This window comes from Anomaloglossus baeobatrachus, chromosome 4, assembly GCF_048569485.1.
Source record: "Anomaloglossus baeobatrachus isolate aAnoBae1 chromosome 4, aAnoBae1.hap1, whole genome shotgun sequence".
NCBI lineage: Eukaryota > Metazoa > Chordata > Amphibia > Anura > Aromobatidae > Anomaloglossus > Anomaloglossus baeobatrachus.
In genome coordinates, this window is record NC_134356.1 from 103,342,746 (window position 1) to 103,366,542 (window position 23,797).

Here is a 23,797-nt window from a genome sequence, read left to right on the forward strand (position 1 = left end):
GATCTTGCACCGCATAGTTCTGCCCACGCACTGCATGGCTCCAATTTCTCTGATCACCTGTGGCTTTGTGGTTCTGGTCTCACTGCTTCTCAGCCTTGGACCTTCACAGCTTGCACCCCTGGCTCTTGGCTTCACTGGCTTCTGGCCTCCACACTTGTGCCATGTGCCCTCCGGGCTTGCGCCTTACTCCTCTGGCCTTGTGCCTTGGGCTGGATGGCTCAATCTTAGAGAAGGATTTATAGCAACAAATGAGTTTCTAAGTACTTTAAAAGACACTGAAGGGTGGATGTGGGGAGGGTCCTTTTTAAATCTGTGATCTTGTCCTTGTTTAGGTCAAGGGTGATTACTTCCTGTGATGCTATCTTGAGGGACAACTGGAAAACGAATTACCGGTAGAGGTAATTCATATAGATTTTTTTTTTCTTCATAACTTAACGTTATAAAATTCTATGAAGCACCTGTGGGTTCAAGGTGCTCACCAAACATCTAGATAAATTCCTTTAGGGGTTAAGTTTCTAAATTGGGGTCAATTGTGGAGGAGCTCCACTATTTAGGCACATCAGGGGCTCTCCAAACACGACACGGCGTCCGCTAACTATTCCAGACAATGTCTCGCTCTAAAAATTCAAATGGCTCTCCTTCCCTTCCAAGCCCTGCCTGAGCGCCCAAACAGTAGATTTTCACCACATATGGGGGTATTGGCGAACTCGGGAGAAATTGCACAATAAATTGTATGGTCTGTTCTCTCCTGTTACTCTTGTGAAAGTGCAAAATTTTGGGCTAAAGTCCACATTTTTATGGGGAAAAGAGAATTTTCATTTTTTTTTTCCTTTTTTTAACTTATATGTGGGTTTGAGGGGTGCACTCTTTAAAATTGTGCTATTTTTCAGTATTTTCGGTCACTTGGGCCTATCAGTCACTTCAAATGTGTTGTTGTGTCATACAAATCATTTTTTTTTTTTTTAATTTTGTGGGTAAAATGAGAATTTGCTGATAAACATTTAACCCTAACTTTCTAACAAAATAATATTGTTAGAAACATGTTTCTGACGTAAACAAGACATGTGGGAAATGTTTAATTTTTTTTTTGTTGCAACTATCTGGTTTAACAGGGCATAATTCACAGTTTGAGAACTGTGAACATTTTCATATAGAATATATATATAATATATTATATATTTTTTCTCACAAACTACCTAAATTTACCACTAACATGAAGTATAATGTCGTGAAAAAAGTATCAGAATTGCAGAATCCATTGAAGCGTTCAAGAGTTATTACATCATAAAGGGACACTGGTCAGAATTTATAAAAATGGCCTGATCATGTAGGTGAAAACAGGCTGGAGAGTGAAGGGGTTTAAAGGAATATGGGTGGAAATAATAAATTTTACTTTTTGCCACAAATGTTGCTTTAGCCCCAAAGTTTGCATTTTCACAAAGGTAACGGGCCCATATAATTTAGTTATGCAATATATCCTGTGTACGCTGATACCCCATATGGGGTGAAAAACTACTGTTTGGGTGCATGACAGGGCTTAGAAGGAGCACCATTTCACTTTTGTAGCACAAAATTGGCTGGAATAGATTGAGGACATATATATACCATGACGAAGGATAGGATATAGCTGAAATGTGTAGGTCTGTCCCTGTATAGTTATGATCAGCTGATTGCTATATATGGAATTGATACTTAACCCCTTCAGCCCCGGGGCACTTTCCGTTTTTGCGTTTTTGTTTTTTTCTCCCCTTCTTCCGAGAGCCGTAATTTTTTTATTTTTCCTTCAATCTTACCATATGAGGGCTTGTTTTTTGCGGGACAAGTTGTACTTTTAAATGAAACCATAAGTTTTACCATATGGTGTACTGGAAAGCAGCAAAAAAATTCCAAGTGTGGAAAAATTGCAAAAAAAGTGTGATGGCACAATACCTTTTGGGATGTTTTATTCACGGTGTTCACTATATGGTAAAACTGATGTGTGGGTATGATACATGAGGTCGGTGCGAGTTTGTAGACACCAAACATGTATAGGTTTACTTGTATCTAAGGGGTTAAAAAAAATTCACAAGTTTGTCCAATAAAAGTGGCGCACGTTTTGCGCCATTTTCCGAAACACGTAGCGTTCTTATTTTTTGGGATCTATGGCTCAGTGATGGCTTATTTTTTGCGTCTCGAGCTGATGTTTCTAATGGTAGTATTTTTGCGCAGATGCTACGTTTTGATCGCCTGTTATTGCATTTTGCGTAAAACTTGCGGCGACCAAAAAACGTAATTTTGGCGTTTGGAATTTTTTTGCCACTACGCCGTTTACCAATCAGATTAATTGATTTTATATTTTGATAGATTGGGCATTTCTGAACGCGGCGATACCAAATATGTGTATATTTATTTATTTTTTAACCCTTTAATTTTCAATGGGGGGAAAGAGGGGTGATTTGAACTTTTAGGTTTTTTGTTTTTTTTTTTAATTTTTTAAAACTTTTTTTTTACTTATTTTATTTTATTTTACTAGTCCCCTTAGGGGGCTATAGCGATCAGCAATCCGATTGCTGATCGCTATCTGCTGATCACAGCTAAACCGCTGTAAACAGCAGAAATAGTCACTTTCTTCCTCTGCTCCGTGCCGAGGAAGAATGAAAGTGAAAATTCGTAGCACCAGGCGTCATCACATGACCCTGTGCTACGATGGCAACCACCGAACGTCACGTGATCACTCACGTGACGTCCGGAGGGGGCGGCGGTAAGTAAAAAAGATGGCCGCGCGCATATAGATCTCGCTGCCAGACTTTGGCAGCGAGATCTAAGGGGTTAATGTTCCGGGTGGAATGCGATTCCACTCGGAACATGTAGGCACACATGTCAGCTGTTGAAAACAGCTGATATGTGTGCCGATCCACGCCGCCTGCCCGCGGCAGGGGGCAGGGCTTACCGGGACACGATCCATGACGGAAAGATCCGTCCATGGTCGTGAAGGGGTTAAATATCATGGAGTGAACTTGAAGTTTTAAGAAGTTCCTTGGATTGGGTCAATTCTTGGCATCGCTGGAAGCTTTCTTTTATGTTGGATTTGAATTTTGCAGTGCCATTTTTAGCTGGAATACATTGCAGATGCTATGTCACATTTGACGAGCCCCTGACATGCCAAATCAGCATAAACCCCTACAAGTAACTTTATAGAAATTACACTTCTCGAGGAATTCATCTAGGGGTGTAGTGAGCAATTTTTAATCAGGTGATTTCACAGAAATTTGTAACCTTGGGCTTGATGAATTAAAATGTATTTATTTATTTTCTCTCCAAATAAAATTTTGCTTTGGACTAAAGTTTTTAGTTTTCAAAAGGGGTAATAGAAGAAAATGGTGCAATTTTTCTCTGCATGCCAATGACATGCCCGCATCGGGGCCTGGGGGTTACTCGTTACTGGGCCGCGGTTCTGTTTCTGGGATGCTGCGGTGGCAAGGCATGGCTCCGTGAGCCTGGCGGTGTCAGTACAAAAAGGGATGATGATGGGGATGGTAGTTCGTGATGCCACCTGTGGTATGCGGCAAGCTAGCTGCCACCGCTGCTGGAGGAATATTCAAACAGGAGAAGAGAAGGGGTTAACGCCGCGCATCAGCCAAATGAAGATGTAGAGTTGTTGATAAATTAGTATCTTTTTTTTATTTCATAGGTCGTCGTGTTTCGAGGTTGAAACCTCTTCCTCAGGACCAGAATATCAACAAAGGCTTTGTTGATATTCTGGTCCTGAGGAAGATGTTTCAACCTCGAAACGCGTAGACCTATGAAATAAAAATATATTAATTTATCAACAACTCTACATCTTCATTTGGCTGATGCGCGGCGTTAACCCCTTCTCTTCTCCTTTTTGAATACTCGTCCACGTGGGGCTGTGGCAGATGCCATTATCTCATGCTTGGCAGTGGTTGTGACTTTCACAACCACATTAGGTGAGTGTATATACTTTATATATTACTCCTGTTTATCTGGTAATACCCTATCAGCGCTTCTTTTTCTAGTTTTATCACCGCTGCTGGATGGGGACCTCCAGGGCAGATGGTGACGTAGCTTGGTTGGTATAGCTCTCCACAGGCAGACCTGGGCCCCAGGGCGGATGGGGGTAGTAGTAGGTGATTGATGGAGGGACTTAATGTTGAGGTGCAGGACTGAGGACGCCGGTAATAACTGGACAACACAAGGGCCTTAGTTTCCTTTACCTTTTACTAGGTAGTTAATGGTACAGGCCCTGGAGACTGGTCCAACAGGTAACGGCAGTACGGTCAGCCTGAACGCAATTGAGGGGATCCACCTAGCCAGGTGGGTTGTAGGCATTCCTGCTTGCACTGTAATGTGTGGGTCCCTGCGGCTTGAAGCTACGCTGAGACACTCTTCCTTATGTTGGTTCTTGTTCTCACCTACAGCAGGCAGCGCGAGTCCTTTACTGGTGCCGCTTATTCTATCACAGCTCCTGGCTGTAGTATGCTGCTGTGCTCCGGGCACTCTGTGAGCCAGAAGAGCTGTAGTCTCCTGCCCTTCAGATTCTGCTGGTGGAACTTTAGTACCCACGCAGCCTAGGGCTCCATTGCCCTATTCTCTGCACTCTGTCCTGAGAGAGCTATGGCGCAGCTCTCTGCTCAGTGACTGTCTTCTCTCCACTCCTGACTTGTTCTGATCTGTTAGTTTCACTTTCATGTATGTGTGTGTGTGTGTTCCTAACTCCTCCTCCAGGCCAGAATGCATAGGAAAGCTCCCCTCAATCCGGGTTCTTGAGCTCCCCCTTCTGGTCTGGAGTAGGAAGTGTTGAGTGCTAGTGTACCTAGCATGGGAGACCCCCCCCTCTAGCTTCCAGGCATAGCATCACCCCCTGTGAGGAGGGCAATGTTACTGTGGCATCCGGACCACTGGGGTGCCACACCAGTACCCCATAAAAGAGCAAAGCTCAGAAGCGAATGTGAGAGAATGCAATAAATTTTGTAGTTATAGAAACAATCTTGTCTTATAACTGAATGTCATAGGGCTCATCTAACACTGATGGGTGGGGAAGTTTCACATTTCTATACATACCCCTGTGGCTCATAGTGATGCATAGTTCAGAGGAGTTATTTTTGTTTGGGATACTATATAAACGGATCATATGATGCAATAAGGCAGAAACTTTCAGTACATCACAAAGTGTGTGTGCTGCAATGATTTCCTAAGTGCTTGTAAAACAAATGTTACTAATTTGGAGTTCCAATGCCATAGAAGGACTGTATTTCGCTCACAAGCATGTCGCCCGAACAGGGACCCAGACAGACATTTATACCATCCGGATCTCTCGTGAGAATCGATCCCCTGGGGAAAATAATGCTAATAGCTGTAGCATAAAGTAATAAGCTTTAAATCTGCCGCTTGCCTTACTTTCCTGAAAGCTTGATCTATTATTTATTTTATTTATTTTTTTCTTCATCCGGGTGAGTTATTTTGTATTAGTCTAGGCCAAGTACTGAGTAAGTTACCTATGCCTTTGTGAACTGTGAGCATGGGATATGCTCAGTGTGGATTTTGCATTGTACTAGTCATTGGTCTGTGGGGTTGGATTGTAACATTGGGGGATTGTATTGATGTGATGAATGCCGGCAGCAGCCTGGTATAGCAGAAAAGAAGCCCATATATGGTTCCAAAATTCCAGCCATGGAACTTTGTCTTGCGTCTAAGGGACAGAACCATCAAAGGATTCGTCTGACAAAATGGTCAGACATGGAGAACCAGAGAGACCATAGTTAAAGGTAGGAGTCCCTGCTGGTCTAATCTATGTGGTCAGTATCCATGTTGAAGTAGAGGCAGAATATGGGTGATCTGTATATGAAGACAAACTGGCTAAAGTTCAGGCTGCTGTGGAAGGGATTGTTGACAAAATTTGTTAAAAGAATGTGAAGAAAGTAAATGTGTAAATGTTTTGATAATGGATTAGTACATTGGATGTGTGTAGTATGTATCATACAGAATCTATTATGGAGATTGCGGAGTGATCAACACCTAAGGCTATGTGCACACGCTGCGTTTTTTTGACGCTGCGTTTTTGGTCGCTAAAAACTCAAACGCACCCGCGGCAAAAAGGCATGTGTTTTTTACCGCGATTTGGTGCCGTTTTGGCTGCATTTTTCCAATGCATTGCATGGGTGGAAAACGCAGAAAAACGCAGGAAAGAATTGACATGTCCATTTTTTTTTAAGCTCAAAAACGCAGCTTAAAAAAAAGTGTGCTGACAGCAAAAATGAAAACTCATAGACTTTGCTGGGGAAGCAAAGTCGTGCAGTTTTGAGGCCAAAAACGCACAAAAACGCTGCGAAAAACGCACTGTGTGAACTTACCCTAAGGGTAATTTAGAAATTGAGCTTATCATTGATTAGTTTAACAAGAGTAACTGGCGCAGATAGACAGGTACAACTGCCTCTCCCATATCTGTAGGGACGTCTAGTCAGGCAACTCCTGGGCAGCTGTAGAAGGGGGAAGGAAAAAAACCCTGAGTGTTAAATGAACAAGTAATTATGCTGGATTTACTATATTAAAGCACTTTTTGATGATCAGAGATTTTTGGAATTCTTTCAGCTTGGTGAGACTATAAGAAGTTGATAAATGTCAAAATCTTTGGAATCCATGAAGGGTGGACCTTTTGTTTGTATACAAATCATGCATAAATGTAAGTGTTCATAGAATAGTAGCAAATAGCAAAGCACAAAACTGCATAGTAATGCAGACACTCCCAGCATCCACCCAGCTTAGCCAGGATTCTCTCAATAGCTTTCTTTCTTAGTTGAAATCCCCTATAAACTTCTGGCTTTTCTTTTTTATTAACAGCCAAAACATTAAAGTATATTTGCGTAATCAGACACCCAATAAATGCAAGTCAAATATAAATTGTGAAAACCTTGAAGAGTTTGTAAATACAAATATGGTGCTGCACATATAAAATTGTAGATATGGGACTGAATATTTGTAGATTTGATACTCAGGGAGCAGTATTTTAAAGTCCTGCATCATATCTTACAGATTGAAAAACAAAAGGACCAGAAAGTCTTTATATTTGCCTGTATGCATAAATACATCCCGAAGTAAAAAAATGACACAAAGCAGCACTATCCAGTAAACAAGGGGCGTCAAATACCCAACAGCAATTATATAGGAGAGCTTACTGGAGGTATTATAGCCACAAGTCCCAACACGTGTTTCGTGTACTTCCTCAGGTACCATCCAGGTCTCTGACCTTGTTCACATTGACTCCTTTTGGGATGTGTTTCTTGTGATATTTTTTTCCCTCCCTTTACTTTTTGGGATGACTAAAAAAGCGATTTTCTAGTATTTGAGCAGCCTTATGTGCCTTGCATGTGGCCCTATGTGGGGATTTTCTCACCCTTTTTTGTCAATGTCCTGTCTACCCATATTTTTGTACATCATATCCCTTGCACTTTTTTGATACGATTAATAAATTATAACCTTTACTACTCTAGTGCTGCTTTGTGTCATTTTTTGACTTCGGGATGTATTTATGCATACAGGCAAATATAAATACTTTCTGGTCCTTTTTGTTTTTCATATGTCTATTGAAGTTGCTTCCTTTTATTTTTCCAATGAGGTCCACGATTACTGCTCTGCGTTATGTATATCTTACAGAATGTGGGTAACAATCCAAAAAGTCTAAATTGCTTACCTTCTATTATCTCATCACTCTTCGGTATTTTATCCATTTGTAATAGAATTAAATACTGTAGATCCAATGGATGTGTTTTGCAAAAAATACAAAAAAGCCTTTGCGATTTGTTTGAGGTGAGGAGGCAGAAGCAACTTAAAACAAATGGGTTTTTGTTTTTTTGTTTTATTTTACTTCGGCCAAAAAGGCAGGAGGGAAGAGGAGCAGTAGCGGTGTGGGGTTTTTTTGTTTTTCCAAACTTTGAACAAAGAATGATGAGGTTTTATATTTACTCTACTTCTAGTAGGAAAAACAACCCCTCTGGAGGAAAGAGGAAGGTTTGTATGCAACCCTCTCAACTTGAACAGACAATAAGACCTTGTTCTACAACTGTTAGAATTAAGACTAGAGTTGATCGAACCCGCCAAAATCCGGGACCGGCGGATCACTGCCAGATTTAAAAAAAGTGCGGATCCACTTCGGATTCCAGTGCCCATATAAGTCTATGGGGACCAGAATCCGGAGATTAAAAATGTTTGTGGGGGTGATAGGTGGGTAGGAGCGCACGCAGTGTACACACCCGAGGCTGTGCATGGCAGCAAACTCCTTTCGGGTCACGCTTTTCCCTTCCGGAACCGATAATTCAATATTCATTGTTTTGCCCACCCACCTGCGCGTGTAATTGATTACAGGTAGATGCACCCCCACCCTGAGTGTCAGCGTGTCAGCTGACTGCAACCAATCACAGGCGGCAGGACGGCCCGTAGGCGGGGAAAGCAGTGCAAGTGTCTGCGGGTCAGTATGGTGAACGTGCATGTGTTTCAGAAACACTTGCATATTCCTGTCAGAAGTGTGTGCGGCTGTGCCAGTGATGCGCTGTCAGACTTTTGCAAGTCTGGCATGACTTCACCCGCCACGGTGTTTTTTGTTTTGTGTTTTTTTTTTATTAAAGCATTTTACAGTGATTTACTTGAAAAATACATTTTTATTCCATGCTTCTGCTCAGACTGGCATTATTTTGTCTTGGTTTTGTTTTTTTCCTTTCATGGATCTAGTTTAGAGTATAAAAACACAGTTTAAAGCAGAAAATTGTGGGTTATTCAGCTAGATTGGACCCAAATACCAGGGCTGCATCACATTTTTTAATCCAACTATAAAGAAGTGACCTCTTTTCCCCCCTTTTTGAATTCAGTATACTATTATATTCTCCAACAGTGGAGGGCGTAGCACACATGCATACTATAGAGACCCTGAAACTGGCCCTTCCCCCACAAGTCATATTTCCTGACTAGTAAATATACCACCAATGCCACAAAGCTGTCAAAAAACTTGCTAATATGCAAAAGAACACCAAAATAGGGGGAAAGCAAGCAAATGCAACAATTGTAATAAAATAATCCTTTTATTTATAATGATTAAAAAAACATGTTAATCAAATGGAACTGCCCAAAGACGGATGGAATATTAGGATGGGGGACACAGCACCTGTGGTGATAAAACATACCACCATTAATCGCAGGGATAATGTAAGAAATCTTTATATATACATATATATGCCTCTCAGTAGAAAACGCAGCCAAAAAAATAAAGAAATGTAATACAAGTGTATCAGAGCATAAAGTGGCTATTTGTAAGAAAAAATATACAAAGTAGGGACATTGTCATGGAAAAGCATACATGATATTACCACAGTGTAAAGTATCCACAGCGGGTATCGGTGCAACGGCCCCCACCAACACTGACGCGCGTTTCGCAGCTCGTGTGCTTCGTCCAAGAGTGGACGAAGCACACGAGCTGCAAAACGCGCGTCAGTGTTGGTGGGGGCCGTTGCACCGATACCCGCTGTGGATACTTTACACTGTGGTAATATCATGTATGCTTTTCCATGACAATGTCACTACTTTGTATATTTTTTCTTACAAATAGCCACTTTATGCTCTGATACACTTGTATTACATTTCTTTATTTTTTTTGGCTGCGTTTTCTACTGAGAGGCATATATATGCATATATAAAGATTTCTTACATTATCCCTGCGATTAATGGTGGTATGTTTTATCACCACAGGTGCTGTGTCCCCCATCCTAATATTCCATCAGTCTTTGGGCGGTTCCATTTGATTAACATGTTTTTTTAATCATTATAAATAAAAGGATTATTTTATTGCATTTGCTTGCTTTCCCCCTGTTTTGGTGTTCTTCTGACTAGTAAATATGTCTACTAAATGAGAGCGTGAAAAATAGGAAAATCTTGTCCTATGTTTATTTATTTTCTTCATCCATTGTCAAGTACAGATGACCACTTATGGTATCAGTCAGAGCTAAAGTTATAGATCTAATGCAGATTTGGTTTTTTTTCCATAGAAGAAGATAAGATGTTGGTAGATTCTAAACTGCATATGCTACAGTTTACACATGAGGTGATACGCTGAACCACTCCCTTCTCTCGGTACAGGAGGCAGAGTTGAAGATGTTTTCTGAGACACGTAGAGTTGAAAACCGTAAGGTAGTCTAATGTGTATGTAGGTGGTAGATCTTTCCTAATGTCACATCAGAAACCTATAAAGACCGCAGAGTGTATACAAGCCCGGATGGAGGCTTTCCTGTTATCAAATGAGCCTGGCATAGAGAAGATAAAGCTCACACCTGAACTGACAATGATTGAGCCAGAGAATATGCTTGCACAGATGCAGCTGTGGCGTCCCTGAGGCTCTGGTCGCCACAGGGTACTGCACCTCAGTAAGGGTGCGGTATCCATCTCAGGTAAGGGGGATTAATCACCGGTGTTCCACATTCACACTTTACATACAGCTTAGGAGTCTTCTCACAGGGAAGTTGTCTCAGAGTAGATAGGGGGGTGGCCATCACGATGCATGAGACTTCCCCGGTCACCGAAGTCAGCACATGGGGGGCGGGTTCCACTTGGGGGGTAGAAATAGGCGCAACACACTCACATAGAGACAGACGAGTTGGGACCATAGTTCTGACAACCCACTTCAGGAACTCTTGGACTAGGCCCGGGGCGCGTGGGTTAACCACCTGCCTCGTGGGGCACTGCACAGCCAACGAGGAAGCAGCAAACAGGTCTACAGATGAATCTTTTACAAATGCAGAGCACCTACGTAGCATCTGTCATTTCAGTGGCACCTCACTCCTGATGTTCTTAAATCCCTACAGGAACAAGCAGTTTAACAGGGAACTGAGTGTGAGATGCAGGGAGCCCAGCTGACTGACGAAGATCTGTGGATAAAGGGCAGTAAGCTTACTCTGCCATGAGTTCTCTTCTCAATTATGACCCAGGTAACTCATTGACTAACACATCTGTCAGACAGTTCTGAGTGCCTGTTTTAGTAGACAAACTATGGGTGGTACCAGGGTTCAGTACCCACGTGGTCAGACGCACCCAGTTTTGTAAGATGTGTGTCTAAAATATAGGAAATACTGGAAAGATGCCACAGAAACATGCCCCTTGTCTGCTTTACCCGTTCCAGAGACTGCAGATTAATTATACACATCTACCACAAGTATGTTTATGTGAGTAAGTGCTTGTTGTATAAATTTCTTTCCAGGATTGATCTGCCGCTAATGGTGAGAGAGTTTTGAAATACTCAGATTTGTGATACTCGTAATGAGTACAAATAAAATATATCTTTGTACCGTGTTAGCCAGTAGAGATAAAAAATTGTTTAAAAGAACTGAAGTCCTCAGTGGTTGATACCTTTTAATGGCTAACTGAAAAGATAATGGTAATTATTACCATCTTTTCAGTTAGCCATTAAAAGGTATCAACCACTGAGGACTTTAGTTCTTTTAAACAATTTTTTACAAATAAAGTGAAATTTTAAATTAAATCATCTCTGGACGTGATGCTGGACAGGAAACGCTTTTCCAAACCGTATTGTCGTAATGAGTACTGTCTAATACTCGTGTATGCATTTCGAATAGTGTGTGCAATGCAAGTCAATGGGGAATACTCGCAATGCAATGAGTAACCCGAATGCCACACTATTCGTGCAAGTAGCGAATAGTACAGCATTCTTGTTACTCGTTACATTGCGAGCATTCCCCATTGACTTTCATTTCACATACTATTCAGAATGAATATGCGAGTATTACACAGTAGTCATTACGAGTATCGCAAGTCTGAGTATTTCGAAACTTGCTCATCATTTTCTGCGGCATATCCAGTGCAGAAAATATTATTATTATTGAAAAACTTATGGTGGTGGTATGTAAAGATTAGATTTCTGAAGTGGTAAAAGTGCATATTTTATAGGAGGGGTCATTGTGGATATTTTACAGTATCTAGGAATTAGCAGCCTTTCTACACTCGTTACCATCCATAGAGCAGTGGAAAAGCTGAATGGGACATTCAAGAAAAAATACAGAAGGTAAAGGTGAAGACTGGCAAGTCATGGACTGAATGCATGCTTTGTTTTTCTTAATAACTAGGTCTCCACATAAGATCCTTTTTTTTCTTTTTTTTTTTGGCTTAGCACCTAGAACATGATTATATTTCCCATAGATAATTACTTCAGATTCAGCATGATATCGTGACCAGGGATGTAAGAGTCTTATATGATTGACTAAATAGTGTGATAAACAAGTGTATTCTCCAATTCCAGATCCTAAAATCAGTGCCAGGAGCACTCTCTCTCAAGCCAGGAGACTGGGTGATCCCAAGAAGACAAGCGACAGAGCCATGAGCCAAGATTAGATGGTGCAATCCAGCTTCTCCTGACTACAGCAACTTTGATGAAGCTTGAGGGAAAAACCCACCTGGATACACAACAGCTGCTGTAAAGAGTCACAGCACCAGCAGAATGATTGTCTCAACTCACCATAGTGCTGGACTATTTCACATAGGACCTTATAGAAAATTTCTAGATTGGGGCTGTTTATATGGGAAATAGCCAAAATAAGAGTGATGATGCCAAAATAAGAGTGATGATTACAGGAGCGTGACACAAAGGACTTGTGGTGGAAGAAACATTCTGTTCTGATCCAAAGAATTAGTTCAAGGGTTTAAGTGGGTGATTTTCAAAGATAACACACACCGGTATGTAAATGGTATTGTCTTGATGGTAGCCGTAGAAGTGCTACTGTGTGTAATACTAAAGGTAATCAGGTCTATGTGTAAGAGTAAGGGGTGCTTCACACACAGCGAGCTCGCTGCCGAGATCGCTGCTGAGTCACGCTTTTTGTGACGCAGCAGTGACCTCATTAGCGATCTCGCTGTGTGTGACACTGAGCAGCGATCTGGCCCCTGCTGCGAGATCGCTGCTCGTTACACACAGCCCTGGTTCGTTTTCTTCAAAGGCGCTCTCCCGCTGTGACACACAGATCGCTGTGTGTGACAGCGAGAGAGCGACAAATGAAGCGAGCAGGGAGCAGGAGCCGGCGTCTGGCAGCTGCGGAGGCTGGTAACTAAGATAAACATCGGGTAACCAAGGTGGTTACCCGATATTTACCTTAGTTACCAGCCTCCGCAGCTCCCACGCTGCCTGTGCTGCCGGCTCCGGCTCTCTGCACATGTAGCTGCTGTACACATCGGGTTAATTAACCCGATGTGTACTGTAGCTAGGAGAGCAAGGAGCCAGCGCTCAGTGTGTGCGGCTCCCTGCTCCCTGCACACACAGCTAAGCGGTGTGCGCTGGTAACTAATGTAAACATCGGGTAACCATACCCGATGTTTACCTTAGTTACCAGTGTCCGCAGCTTCCAGACGCCGGCTCCGTGCAAGCGCAGCGTCGCTTGCACGTCGCTGCTGGCTGGGGGCTGTTCACTGGTCGCTGGTGAGATCTGTCTGTTTGACAGCTCACCAGCGACCATGTAGCGATGCAGCAGCGATCCTGACCAGGTCAGATCGCTGGTCGGATCGCTGCTGCATCGCTAAAGTGTGAAGGTACCCTAAGCCTGTAAAAGATCTCCTGGTCATGGAATATGGACCGGAGACATTAAGAGATCCATTATTGTTGGGATATAATTATAGGTATCCAGGTAGGGAACTGAGGTGAAGCAGGTAGGAAAGTCTCAAGGATGTGGATAGCGTGCTCCTATGTACCTCCTGGTATACCCATAATTGGTAACAAAAGGGGATTGTGAGAGAATACAGTTCATCTTGTCTTTTAACTGCATGATGTCATAAGGCTCAGCTAACACTGACAAGCAGGAAAGTTTCACATTTCTATACACACCCCTGTGGCTCTTATTGGTGCATAGTTCAGACAAGTTATTTCTTTGTTTGGGGTACTATATAAACTGGTCACATGATGTAATAAAGCAGAAACTTTCAGTATACCACAAAGCGTATGTTCTGCAATGATTTCACGACCGTTTAGAATAAAAATCTTACTAATTTGTAGTGCCAATGGTATAAGAGTGTAGTAGGTGCCATGTCACATTGACAAAACCTGTGAAATGCCAGAAAAACACCACCCCACTCCATAAGTGATCCCAATTTATAAACTACACCATTCAATAATTTCATCTATAGGTTCAATGAGCATGTTGACACCACATGTGCCTTGCAGAAATGTATACCATTGGGTGGTCAAAGCATAATTACATTTTTACTACTCAAATGATGTTTTATGGCTAACCCTTTTTAATTTTTATAAGGGTTAATAGGAAAAAATTGACTATGCAGTTTGTTGCTGCACCAAAATCCTATATGTAACCAGGTACTACTTTTCAGGCAAGTGCAAAACTCAGAAGGAACAAAGCACTATATTGGAGTGTAGATTTTTCTGTTGTGGTTTGCGGGTGCTACATCCCATTGGCAGAGACCCTGAGGTTCTAGAACAGCAGATCCCCCCCCCAAATAAGTGACCTTATTTTACAAACTACAATTTTCAATGAATTCAACTATGGAGGGGAAGTGCACATGTTGGCACCATGTATCTGACAGAATTTTATCCCATTGGGAAGCGAAAGAAACCTTTAGTTTTTACTACAAAAATTTCATTTTAGCCCTAGACTTTAGTTTTTTACATGGGAATGAAGAAAATGTGCACTAAAATTTGTCATAGAATTTCTGCTGAGCATTGCAATACCCATCATGTACAGGCTGTACAGTACTGTTTAGCCACATGACAATATTCGGAAGGGAAGGAGCCCTAGTTGACTCTTGGAGAACAGATTTTCCTATAATGGTTTGCGGATGTCACAATACTTATAGGATAAAGGATAGTCGGGGCTCCTAAGATGTCCCTCAAGCTAGGGGGATCTATGCTATCCATAATCTGAGGGATACTCCTGATGGAGAGGCCTGAGTCTCCTTCCTGGCCCTGCTCCTGATCCAGTTCTGATCTGATTTCCCTACCCCCATGGTAGGAGTGTAACGAAACTCTGATATAGACAGGCAAGGGAAAACCAAAACTATTTCACACAGCAAGCACACACAAAGGTAAAGACAATAAGGGATTCAGGAGAAAGAACAAGAGCTGGTAGGAAGCTACAGAACATAGGTAAACTTCTACATTTGCACCACGCAATAAGTACAACTTTCACCAGAGTCTGGGACACCATACCACTCAGACCAACCTGAAATAATCAATAGTTGCCGTAGGTAGAAGGATTCAACCAACAGGAGCAGATGTGATAGGCCTATCCACACTATTTGAACAAAGGAAAAAGGAGACCAGCAGAGATTAACTCTTTCTAACCTGCCTATAAATCAGCATGTAGCAGGTCAATGCTAGAGTCTGTGTGTTAATCTGAGACACCAGAGAAATCATCGGGTGGAGTGTCAGAATCCTCAATCTGAACAGAGCCCAATGCCACTATGACAGTGGTGAAGTTTGTTCAAAACTCTGTGACAGCAGACTCCAAATACAGAGCCTCTAAGTGCCATAAGAGCAGCATCCCACCTCAAATGACCCCATTTTACAATTACATCCCTCTGGGAATTTATCCACAGGTGTAGTAACTATTTTGACTTGTGTGTTTTCCAGAAACAAACCAATAGATTTTACTAAGTGAAAATTTGTAAATCTGTCATTCTGGTGCCCAGAACATTGTAATTCCTATACTGGTAGGTAGTGCACGGCTCATTCTTCTGGAGACACACACCCAATAAATTTAAGTGGGCTTTCTTCACTAATGCAAAACATGTGGATGCTAAATGTGGTTAAGGCACACTGTGGGGCTCAGAAGGGAGAGGAACATTTGGATTTGGGAGGACAGATATTGCTTTGATTTCTTTTTTGGGGGGTCAGGGTATGTGCGCACGTTGCTTTTTACCTGCTTTTTACCTGCTTTTTTGCTGCTTTTTCTTCTGCGCTGTTTAATGCCAAAATGGATGTATTCTTCTATTCAAGCAAAGTCTATGGGAATTTGGGTTTCTTGTTCACACTATTGTTGTTCAAAATGCTGCCTTTTTGTGGCAGAACTTTGGTCAAAAACTCAGCTTTGCAGTGCAAAACCCAAATGGCAAAAACAATTGACATGTTGCTTCTTTGAAAAGCTGAGTTTTTGACCAAAGTTCTGCCACAAAAAGGCAGCATTTTGAACAACAATAGTGTGAACAAGAAACCCAAATTCCCATAGACTTTGCTTGAATAGAAGAACACATCCATTTTGGCATTAAACAGCGCAGAAGAAAAAGCAGCAAAAAAGCAGGTAAAAAGCAGGTAAAAAGCAACGTGCGCACATACCCTGACATGGCACTTTTCCAGAGCCTGTGCGTTACCAGTAAAGTGAAAAGCCACAATTTCCGCTAACAGATGACAGACCAGAGGTTTTTTTGTGTATTAAGTTGAAACTTTTGTTTTTCTTGGTGCCACTCTTACGCACATAATATTGTTTGCTTTTTATTCACTTTTTTGCGACGCAGACTGAACAAAGACCAGAAATTCAGAAGTTGTTGGGGGTTTTTTTTGTTTTGTTTTTTGGGTAAAATCGCATTTCAGTAAGTGTGTGTGTGTTTGGGTTTTTTGCCTCTTTTCTACCATAACTATTTTATAGAAAAAAGAAAAATAATTTGTATCTCTATATTCTGACAGCTATAACTTTTATTTTTCCACTGACACCTGAGTTGGGACTTTGTTTTTTTTTGTGGGACAAGATAAGCTTTTCAGAGATACCATATTTATTTACATTTGACTTTTTGATTGCATTTTATTCTACCTTTGTTTCATACGTCAATGAAAAACACTGACGTTTTTCACTGGCGTGTAAAACACGCACATGTCCCTCTGTGTGCCGTGAATCACGGCACACGTGGGTTGTCTAAGTGCAATCCGGGCTCCGTTCTCCGTGGCCCGTGATTGCACTTAGAGATTAACTCACCTGTGCGCGCTCACGCTCTCCATGGTGCTGATCGCTCCCGCGGTGCAGCATCCGGCCGGCGCTGACCCCCGCAGCAGCTGCTTCCGGGTCGGCTGTGTCGTGCATCATGAATATGCGCGACAGTAATGAGCCGGCTCAGAAGCAGCAGGCTGCACGGGCTGCAGAGGACATCGCTGGAGCCGGGTGAGTAAAAATGATTTTTATTTTAAAAGCACGTTTTTTTCTGGCACGTGTCTCACGGATCACACCACTGCGTGGTTCGTGGGACATCAGTGATGCCAGAAAAAAATGGACATGTCTCCGTGCGGCAATCACGGACACGCGTGAACGCTGCACGGAGACATGGTCAGTGAAAAATGACTGATGTGTGAGCAGACCCATTCATTATAATGGGTCTGCGTATGTCAGTGATTCTGGTACGTTTAAAAAAAAAGCACAAACGTCCCAGAATCACTGACGTGTGAAAGAGGCCTAATTCCGATGGTTTGAAAGCCTAGGGTTTTTTTTATATTTACAGCGTTCACTGAAAAGGTTAACTAGGGTGACAGATTTATAGATTGGGTAGTTCCAGACACTTTGATACCAAATATCTGTAATATTTCATTTAGTTCATTTATGGCAAAAATATGTATTTTATGGTGTATTATTATTTTTTTTTTTTTTTTTAACTTCTTAACATTGTTGCTCTATGGGGCTTTAACTTTTATTAGTCTGGTTGCTGGTGTAATGCATTGCAATACACACACTTTGCAATATATTACACCTGTCAGTGTGACACTGGCAGAATACCTGTTAGGCTATGTGTTCGCCAGAATTCTGATCCTCGGCAACACTAGCATCTTCGCAAAGAGGAATGGCACTATGTCTAGAAGGCAGTTTCTCCTGATCGTGGCAATGTACCCAAAGGGGTTTTTTTATTGCAAAACAAGTTGGGGTGTTTTTTTGTGGGTTTTTTTTGTTTTGTTTGTTTTGTTTTTTTTTATAGCATTTAGAGGTGCATAATATTATTTTGCCACTTTTTCTTCAGATTTTTGTTGTACACAAAGATAGTAATTCAATATTTAACTTTTTTTTTACTTTTGCACACTTTTTAAAACTCGAATTCTTTTAATATTTTACTTTAAACATTTTGTTAAAAATGTTATTTTATTATTTAGTCCCCTTAGGGGATTTCAACCTGCAATTGTTTAATCACTTATATTTATGCAATAGAATCAAATCACACTAAGCTAATACTTGGATCAGAGTTTGATCACAGCGGCATTGGCATAATTCTCTCATGAGCAAATCTATGGCCGTCTGACCGCAGCGCATGGCTCAGCTTCACGAGGAGTAAGCAGGCCCCAGGTGCTATGGTAATCAATCAGTTATCATCCTATTTAAACGCCACAATCAGAGAGTGACATTTATAAAGTTAAATAACACTGATCGAAGTTCATTCCAGCAGCTACTGTTGCTACAGGAAAATGTTGGCTATGTAAAATGGACAGCTTCTCCCTGCATTAGGCCTCTTCTCCACTAGCGTTTTATAAATCACAGCAATACTCGGCTCAAAATGTGAGTCGAGTGTCCTGCGTGTGATCTGCGTGTGATATGCGTACAATGTGTGTTTTTTTCCTCACATAGCATCCGTATGACATGTGAGCGTCATGCGAGTGCTGTGAGTTTTTAGGTAAGCAGTGTAGGGCTGGCTACGGGAGAAATCTCCTGTAAAACCAGTCCTGGCCGCTGTTACCTGCACTCAGCTCCAGAGCTGTAACCTGAGCTCCAGCGTCTGCCTGATCTGTTTGCAGCTGTGCTGACCTGACCAGCAATCGCCGGGGAATCCATCACTCGGCGCTCGCTGTTCAGGCTGCACTCTGGAGCTCAGGGGACAGCTCGGGGTTCAGTGCATGTAACCGCGGCCAGGCCTTTTTTTTCCAGGAGATTCCTCCGGTAGCCAGTCTGACCCGGTATGCAAGTGTCAGGATCTGTGTGACATGCGCATGCCACCCGGATTCTGACTTGCATGGGGGTGAGAGAGCTGAGAATCGCATCAAATCGCAGCATGCTGCGATTTCAAGGAGAGCCCATGTATCGTCTGGAAAAAAAGGGGAAATGGAGACAGCATCATTAGAAAACCTTTGCAAGATTGCAATCCGTTTCTCAATGCGATGGAATTTGGAGAAAAAAACGCTAGTGGAGAAGAGGCCTTAGGCTCAGCTTTTTAAGCCTGCTCCATACTCAGGAACTTGACCTGTGATTATACTGTAACATCAAACATCAGGAAAGGGTCAAATGTTTACATTTTGACAAGACTGTTTCATAGAACCTTCTTTTAACCCATAAGTGTGGTTAATACTATAAAACTTTCATTAGAAAATCTTCAGTTTTACTCGAATTAGTTAATGCAAAATTTAATACCCCCTCACATGAAAAACTACTCAATCTAGCATTTTGTATGATTTTTAAGGCCTGCACCAGGCCTTCTAAGCATGTAATGAACAAGTTGGTGGCATATTGTGACATCTAACTTTTTCCGTTTATTAAGTATTACCTCTGTTAGAGGCTGCAAGCTAGATTGAGAGTGATTCTCAACTTATCTCTTCAGAATTCCCTAGAGGTGTTGCAATTGGGTTCAGATCAGGAGACATACTTCACCACTGAATCGCTTTCAACCTGTTCTTCAGAAATGCAACAGATGTGTTTCGGATCATTGCCATGTTGGATAAGTGCAATTCTGCCAAGGGCATGGTAGCATCTTCTCTTTTAATATTGAGTGGTACATCTGTGAATTCAAGATACGATTAATGAAGTGTAGGTGCCTGACATCAGGAGCACTCATATAGCCCCACATTAGGACACTACCACCACCATGTTTCACTGTAGGTACTAATGTATTTTTCTAAATTTATTTTTTTTTTTCGATCCATGGTGCCTACAGGAATTGTGGTGGTGGCAGGGGCCTTATGTGGGGCTGCATGAATGCTGCTGGTGTCAGGAAGCTAAGTTTCCATTGATAGTATGATGAATTCACATATGTACTGCTCTATAATAAAAGTGAAGATGCTATCATCACGCCGTGCCCATGCGAGATGTGCATTTTTTTCAACATCAGAATTATCCAAAACAAACATTTGTTGGATTTCTGAAGAACAGGATGAAGGTGATTCAGTGGCCCATTATTTGTCCTAATCTGATCCCAAACACAAGGAGTTCTGATTAGGATGGTGGGTATCACTCTCCATCTAGCAACTAGAGCTCTAAAAGACGTTTTTGAAGAATGGGGAAAAAAATGCTGCAATATGTTACCAACATCTTAATTCCATGCCAAAAGACTTATTGCTCTCCATAAAAATCATGGAGGTGGAGGTCGTACAAAATAAACAACGTAGTAGTTTTTCATGTTGGGTGTATTCATTTTAAATCAACTAACTTGCCTACTTAAGATTTTGTAAGACAAGTTATTATCAACCTTACATTCATGTTATGGGTAAATTATATGTTCTCTGTAACTCAGTCTTGTAAAAATTTAGTAAATTATTCTTGTCTTGCGATTTTGATTAAAATCCAATTTTTTTTCAAAGGGAGGCGATAAAAGGTGGAGGTAGCACAGGTGCTAAATACTGATGAACAGCCACGCACACAGGTGGAATGATATTACACATATCTAGGGCTGGATTGGCAATGGGAAATTCTGGCAGCAGCCAGATGGGCCGGACTGGCTCTTGACCACATTGTATACTACACTGTTAACAGTATCAGTGTCCACAAGATGCAGTTAAGAGCGGTATTATTATAGAATCGAATAGTTTTCTTTTATGCAGCAAGGCTAGAATCCCTGCCTATATAATCCTCTAATATACTATCCCTTCTTTAGCAGCTTGCCATATACTAAATACCAACAGCAAGGTCTGTAAGGCTAGATGCCTCTAATACATTACCTCTTCTCCAGCAGCTTGCCCTACATTAATTGCAGCTAAGAGTGGTATTATGAGAGAATAGGAGATTTTTTTTTTTTTTTTTTAGGTAGCAGCAGCAAGGTCTTGAAAGGATAGAATCCCTGCCTACATGCCTCTAATACACTATCCATTCACCAGCAGCTTACCCTACAGTAAATGCAGCTAAGAGCGGTATTATAAGGCTATGTGCCCACGGGACTCTGTACCCGCAGATATATCCGCAGGTACAGCCGCAGGTTTCCCGCAGCTGATCCCCGCAATCCGCAGCTATCCATAGCTGCGGGATTCCAGCGAAATATTTACGGTAAACCTGCGAACATTTGTGCGACTTACCTGCAGAAGTCCCGGCCTCTATCTCCATAGTGGAGGGCCGGGATTTCCACAGGTAATTCCGCAGGACAAATTGACATGCAGTTATGTGCGGCTCCTGGACATCTGCAAAATATTCCGCAGCCGCACATACCGCAGAATGGACACAGACACTCCCCATGTCCCATAGGATAACATGGGGAATGTCTGTGCTTTCTAAAGCCTGCGGATTTATCTAGAAAATCCAGATAAATCCGCAGGTTTTCCGCTGCAAATTCTGCGGTTACAGAGTCCCGTGGGCACAAAGCCTTAGAGAATAGAACAGATTTTTTTTTTTATCTAACAGCAGCAGCAAGATCTGTAAGGCTAGAATCCCTAAAATCAAAAGAGGAAAAAATTGATCAAGAAACCAATGCAGAATAAAATAATTTTATTTTTGAGTAAAATTAAAAAAGTTAAAATTCGTGGTAAAACCACAAATAGCCACAAGGAGGCACTACACTCAAACATAATTATAAAACTTGTGAGAAAGTGTAAGTAACAATAAATATATAATTTTAAATTGCAGTAATCCAAATAGCAAAATAAATTCTATGTAACAATTGCACAAACCCATACTATTGCAGGAATTAAACCATTATTGTAACAAAATGAATTCAATTGCAATGGCCCAATGTAATATTGGACTGAAAGTCCCACATTGGAAAAAAAAAAAAAAACAAATTACCGTAGTAATAATATGTAACATCATTTTAGGTAATAAGGAAGGCAAAAAATAGTAAGAAAAAAGGGTTAATAATATGTGCAAAAAACATTTTGCAAAAAATAATATATAATTATTAATGTACGATATGAATAATATTGCACTGGCCCAAAATAATATTGCAATGAAACTTACCAGTGGTAGTGGTCAAACCTAATAGGTAGACTAATAATTTATCAAAAATGATCAATTATGTATATGTGCAAATATCAAAAACAACAAAAATTAAGCTATGAAAGGCAAGTAGTATGTGGAAAGTTGTAAAGCAAAGGGCATAAGGCAACATAAACCAGTCAAGAGAGCGCAGCTGAACCGATGTTACACAGTAATGGGTATATGGTGGCAAGTGCTGTAGCAAACCAATAAATACATCAAAAACAAAATACAATGAAAAAATTCCCAAAGATACCTTCTTCAGCGCTGAAATGTTCGATGAGGACTGCGATGCCACGCTCACCACAGTGGTAGGATATAGTGTGAAGTTTTTTCCTTCTGTATTTGGATTACTGCAATGTAAACTTATATTTATTGTTAATATTTACACTTTCTCACCAGTTTGATTATATTTATTTGAGTGTGGTGCCACCTTGTGGCTATTTGTGGTATTTTTACCATTTGTGATATTTTTTCATTTTACTCAATAAAAATTGTTATTCTGCATTGGTTTATTGAGCACTTTTTTTTTTAATTTATGTATTTAGTGTGTAACCTTTTACAGTCCATTACCAAGCGCAATTTCATTATTTTCATTTCTATTATGTTATTATATTAGGTTTTGTATTCTTTCTGTCCTGACTTTTAAGTGTACATTTACTTGTAAGGCAAGAATTCCTGCCTACATGCGTCTAATATACTATCCATTCTCCAGCAGGTTGCCGTACACTAAATGCAGATAAGAGTGGTGTTAATATAATTAGTTACAGACCTCTCAAATTATTAGTATAGAGATCGAAAACAAAACCATAAGAAAAAACTAAAAACAGATTTTATTGTAGTCATTTAAAATAATCTAACCCATCAAAACATGTGCCTTATAGCAATAAAAAGGTGGGAGTGATACACAAAGAGTATTGCAGACTTGTTTGTGGCAAGGGTGAATACAGATGGGGTTAATACCCCATACTCAAGAGGGGTAAATATTCTGTCCCTCACCAAAAAACCCTGCCTGAAAGCGAAGATTAAACACCCTATTTTGGTGCCTCTCCATATCTGCTGTTCCTATGTAAAATCTTCACTTAGCCCCTCTTACAAAACCACTACCGACACCCTATTGCCTGAGTCACACTTCCGAGTGACTCGCAACAGTATCACCCGGCGTGGCCGCACACTCCTCACAAGAGTGGCTCAGCTGCACAGAAATACATGCAGCTGACCTGGTCCTGTCAGGGACACCGGATGATGCCAATGCGAGACCCACGCAAATAACTCGCAAATGTGACTCCGGCCTAAAGTGCAGTGTGCAAATCAGTCTTAAGGCCACTTTACACACAGAGATAAATCTTTGGCAGATCTGTGGTTGCAGTGAAATCATGGACATATTGTTCCATTTGTACACAGCCACAAACCTGGCACTGATTGTCCACAATTTCACTGCAACCACAGATCTGCCGCAGATTTATCTGTGTGTGTAAAGTGGCCTTTAGTCCTAATAGTCAATTTATCCAGGACTCTATCAAAATCTGAAGGGTAACTTTTGATTTATCTGCCAGAGAAATTGCCTCTAAACTGACAGATAATTTCAGTAAACACAAAGATTGACACACACATATGTCGTGGGCGGGGAGGGGGCCCGTCGCTGCTGCGCTCCTCGCTGGCGCTCGGGTCCGGCG